At 39.4% G+C, this 5,499-nt stretch overlaps 1 non-coding gene across 1 annotated transcript; it reads left to right on the top strand.

The window, feature by feature from the left end:
• Positions 1-4,577: 4,577 nt before the first annotated feature.
• TRNAV-AAC (transfer RNA valine (anticodon AAC)) lies at positions 4,578-4,653 on the top strand. The gene has a single exon. It is a non-coding gene; the product is annotated as a tRNA-Val (tRNA).
• The last annotated feature ends 846 nt before the right edge of the window (positions 4,654-5,499 follow it).

Raw genomic sequence — 5,499 nt, 5'->3', positions numbered from 1 at the left:
GTCCTCCATGTCCCTGTCCAATGCTCTATCCACTGCACCATCACCAGATCAGGCTATGTCTTCTTTTTTAAAGCTATGTATTTCACTTTTGGTTTTTTTCATAAGTGGTTACTGTTAGGTTGTTGAGAAAAAATGTTTCACATACACAAGAATCCTTTGTCTTATGAGTACTTCTGCATTCCATCATCTTTTGCTACTTCAGCTCTTTAACCTCTCCCCTTCTAAGTTTTTGTTGTCACAGATTATCATTGTTTATATTGCAACCCTTTTGAATCCTTTACTTGTAGTTTTGATTTGTTTTGTTCTTTGTATCTGGTAAACTAGCCCCCGTGAGTATATCTTGCAGTGGGGGTTTTCTGGTGATAAATTCCCTCAGCTTCTATATGTCTGGAAAATTTTTTATTTTTCCTTCGTATTTAAAGGACAACTTTGATGGAGATAGTATTCTTGGCTGTAAAACCTTTCTTTCAGTACTTCAAATACTTGGGTCCACTTTCTTCTGGCTTGTAGAGCTTCTGCTTGGAAATCTGATGATAACCTGATGGGCCTTCCTTTATATAGTAAGCTCTTCTTTGCTTTAGCTGCCTTGAGGATTCTTTCATTGTCATTGATTTTTGATAGTTTTATTACATTGTGCCTTGGGAAAAGCTTCTTTGGGTTTAAATAACAAGGCATTCTGTTTGCTTTTTGGATTGAAGGTTCTACCTCTTTCCATAGGCTTCAAAAGTTCTCATCAATTATTTGTTTAAATATGGCTTTCCATTCCTTTCTCCCTCTCTTCTTCTTCCGATATACCTATGATTCTTATATTGCTCTTCAGGTGGAATTAGACCATTCTCACAGAGCTCTCTCATTTTTAATAATTCTTGAGTGTTCCACTTCTTCCATCTGTATCATCTCTAGTTACCTCTCTTTGATGTCACTGATTCTTTCTTATATTTGGCTTGTTCTATTAGCTAAACTTGCTAGCTCAGTTTTCAATTCATGTATTGAGTTTTTCATCTCTGGTTTTTGTTGAGTTTTTTTTTTTTGGAATTCTTCCAAAGCCAGAAATGGGGAGGCAGTCAGACAGCCTCCCGATGTGCCTGACCGGGATCCATCCAGCATGCCCACCAGGGGGCGATGCTCTGCCCATCCAGGGCATCGCTCTGTTGTGACCAGAGCCACTCTAGCACCTGAGGCAGAGGCCACAGAGCTATCCTCAGTGCCTGGGCCAACTTTGCTCCAGTGGAGCCTTGGCTGCAGCGGGGGGGAGAGAGAGAGAGAGAGAGGAAGTAGAGGGGGAGGGGTGGAGAAGCAGATGGGTGCTTCTCCTGTGTGCCCTGGCTGGGAATTGAACCCAGGACTTCTGCACACCAGGCTGATGCTCTACCACTGAGCCAACTGGCCAGGGCCTTCATCTCTGTTTTTAATGTTTCAATCTTCTTGGTGAGATTTCATTTTGTTTAATGAGCTCATTAAGTTTCCTATTAGTGTTTTCTCTCATATCTTTGAATATTTTCAGATCTTCAATTTTGAATTTTCTATTGATTAAATCCAAGGTTTCCTTCCATGTGATTGAGATTGCTTTCTGGAATTTTTTTTTTCTTTCTAAACTCTGTCTCTTTCTTGAGACTTGTTTGGAGGTTCTAGGAGGGGAGTGCAGCTACTCGTATACCCTTGACCGAAGAAAGGTTCTCTCCTCTAGTGAGGAAGGTCGTCCTTTTCAACCGAGTGCACAGCTTCGGGAGGGACACACATGGAGCAGTGAGGGAGGAAGGGGACACCCGCCTAGCCAGCCAGATCAGCCAAATCAACCCTGGCGATCAATGGGGTGACAGATATCGCAGCCAGATCGCCCTCACATCCTCTGTCTCTTTCTTGAGTAGTCATGGTATTCCTTTTATTCTGCCTTGTGGTCATTTGAGAGTGGTATAGTTTTAAAAAATCAAATAATAAACAACAATTTAAATAATAATTTTAATAATAAAAATTAATAATTAAAGAGAAAAATTGCAAATAAACAAAAAACAAAACAAAATAAATAATTGAGAAAAGCAAAACAACAACAAAAGAACTAAAGACAGACAAAATAATTAGAAACAATTTCTGAGAGGGTCAAAATCTTTTTCCAGTAGGCAGGACTGTATTACAATTTTTAGCTCTGTAAAAGCCCAAGCTGAACTCTGCTGGGAAGCTGCTGTTACAAAGGTGGAAGAGGGACTGCAATTGCTGTGATAGGTGGGACTTGTGAGGGCTTTACAGCTTTAGCAATGGTGATTTTGGGCCACCCAATGCTCCTCCCTCATCTCAACAGAGCAGGGAGCAGACAAAGAATACCTTTTTTCATCAGCTGTGAGGTATGTCTCTGCATAATGGGTATATCTGTATGACAGGTAAAATGTGATGTCAGTGATCTCAATGTCTCTCTTCAGGTTACTTCTATGTCACCTATGTTCCATCTAATGCACAAAGCTGTTGCTTAAGCATGTGTGTCATAGTAGTTAGTAGGGGTTCTTTGGAGGAGGCGAATCCAGGAATTTTAGAATAACAGAAACATAAGCTACTTGACTTACTGTAACAATAATCAGAAAAGCTGTGATTTTGTACATACTAAAGTCAGATATATAAGGTGAGTCAAGTTACAAAGTATTTTGAGCACAATGTATTGATAATTTTTCAGCACAAATAATGCCTATATTCCATCCCTTTCCTGTTTTTTGGGACAGATAATGATCTCTGAGCTGTTACTAAAGTAAAGGGCTGGACTGTCCAACCTGGAATTTTTGTCAGCTGTACAGATAAGATAAAAGCTGAATAGGCTGTCAAAGCCTTCCAGTGGGGAAAAAAAAGCTTTCCAGTGTTACATAGAACATGATCAAACAGACATCAACAAAGAGTCTGTAGTTACAGAGCTGCTTACTTTCTCTGTGGCAATTAAGATCTATAGCCAGGAAACTGATGTCCATGGTATTTCTGTATCCTTTGACCACAACACTTTATCAGAACGTGGGTGTTACTCACACCAATGTGAATCCAACCTTGGAGGGAAAATGATCTCAGTGATAAGATGGATGAGTAGACAGCAAGTGTATGTACACTTTAATTTTTCTGTTCCACTGGGTCTTTGAATTTTTCCATTTATAATAGTTTTTAAATATAGGTTGTATTATTCAGCTATGGCAAGGGCAACAGATGCAAATGCAACTTCCACTGGAAAGATAGTTTGTTACCCATAGTTCTTCAGCAGAGGGACCATACCACATCAGGCAGGGGGCACATAAAATATCAGAAGGGTGAGAGAGAGGGAGCAAGAGGAAAATGTAGAAGAAATTTTAGTGTGGTTTCCATGTAAAAAACATAGTTGAGACTGAATAAAAGACTTAGAATTGAATACTTTTAGTGGGCCTGGGGCAGAACAGTTGTCCCTAGTTATCTGAAAGCTGGCTCTGGGGTAGTTAGAGCAGGGAAATAGTGATGCAGAGTATGAGAGCCAGATAGAAAAGGTGGTGACAGTATGTGCTCAGCATTGGTTACTGTGCATATAAAAGATGAGAAGATCATTAACAAGACCCCACCTCTCAAGACAACAGAAATACAGAAAATAAGAAGGCATGATTAATCTAATAACAGAGGAGAAATTTCTTATGTTTTTTTCTTCATCTTCTGTAGTTTCCATTGAATCTAGGGCAATAAATCAAATGAGTAAGCTATCAGAATCACATTCAACTGTTCAGACCAGCATACAGAGTCCAGAATTATGACTAAGTGCATCTATAATGGTAAATTCAGCTGAATCTAAACAGATATTTTATATACACAGGTCTAGAATTTATAAAGTACATTCATACATTCATTTCTGTTTTGAATTCATATGAATAACTAACATTCACAGTTATTATAGTGGGTAAGATTTATTATGCTAGATTTAACTTTATATAGTCACCACATGGGCACAACCAGTTTTCCTTTAATAGTACATTGGGAAGCAATGGAGATTAGTAGGTATGAAGCATGAGGTCAATTGATGTTCCCATGCAAGGAAATGATTTCCAGTAAAGTCAGCTCCACCTTTACCTGATGGAAGTGAAAGGCTGCTTCTATTACTGTAGAATGGAAGTTCCAACTAGATTTTGAGATTTAGTATAATCAGATAACTTTAAATTTAACCAAGGGATATCTCTCAACTCTCCATTTCCATTAGAGCCTCATATATATATGCAAGACTTGGAAAAGTTAGGACTTTTTGGTGTGTGTTTGTTTGCATTTTTCAGTATATCAAATATTAGGCTCAGTGTCTGAGTTTTTATGTCATCAGCTATTCAGTTAAAATAGTTATCAAACTTTTGTCTACTAGTCAGTCTTGATACAATATTTTTTATTTACTTTTTAAAGACCATTAATTTTTCAGAAAGAAGAGAGAGACTGCTCATAATTGCTTCACTTCAGTTGTTCATTAGTTGCTTGCTTATCCTATGTGCCTTGACTAGGCAAGCCCAGGGTTTCAAATTGATGACTTTAGCTTTCCAAGTCGAGATCTATCTGTTGAACCACCACAGGCCAGGCAATTAATTTATTTTAGATTAAATTTATTGGAAGCCCTGGCCGGTTGGCTCAGCGGTAGAGCGTCGGCCTAACATGCAGAGGACCCGGGTTCGATTCCCGGCCAGGGCACACAGGAGAAGCACCTATTTGCTTCTCCACCCCTCCGCCGCACCTTCCTCTCTGTCTCTCTTTTCCCCTCCCGCAGCCAAGGCTCCATTGGAGCAAAGATGGCCCAGGCGCTGGGGATGGCTCTGTGGCCTCTGCCCCAGGCGCTAGAGTGGCTCTGGTCGCAACATGGCGACGCCCAGGATGGGCAGAGCATCACCCCCTGGTGGGCAGAGCGTCGCCCCATGGTGGGTGTGCCGGGTGGATCCTGGTCGGGCGCATGCAGGAGTCTGTCTGACTGTCTTCAGAAAAATGCAAAAAGAAGAAAAAAAATTATTGGAGTGACTGGTTAATAAAATTACATGTCACTCTTATTATATAGGTTTCAAGTGTGCACTCTATAATATATTATCTGGATATTATGTTGTATGTCCACAACCTGTAGTCAAGCCTCCTTTAAACACCATTTATCTCTCCTCACACTCTTCTACCTCCTCCTACCCCCTTTCCCTCTGTAATCACCATACTGTTCTCTGTGTCTATGAATTTCTTTTTTTTTTTTGCTTAATCCCTTCATCTATTTCACCCAGACTCCAACCCCCTTCCTTTCTGACAGCTGTCAGTTTCTTCTCGGTGCAACATTTAAAATAACTAACCTTGTAAATTTTTTTAGAGCTTTGAGAAATTTATTTTTTATTACTAAGTTTCTTATTTTTGGTTTACATATTCCTTAAAACACTATGACAACCAGGAACAAAAACCTTCACTATATTTTTTATCATTTTTTTATTAAATTTAATGGAGTGACATTGACAAATCAGGGTACATATGTTGAGAGAAAACATCTGCAGGTTATTTTGACATTTGATT

This window comes from Saccopteryx bilineata, chromosome 4, assembly GCF_036850765.1.
Source record: "Saccopteryx bilineata isolate mSacBil1 chromosome 4, mSacBil1_pri_phased_curated, whole genome shotgun sequence".
NCBI lineage: Eukaryota > Metazoa > Chordata > Mammalia > Chiroptera > Emballonuridae > Saccopteryx > Saccopteryx bilineata.
Note: the sequence above shows the minus strand (reverse complement) of the source record. Positions and strands in the feature narration are given on the sequence as shown.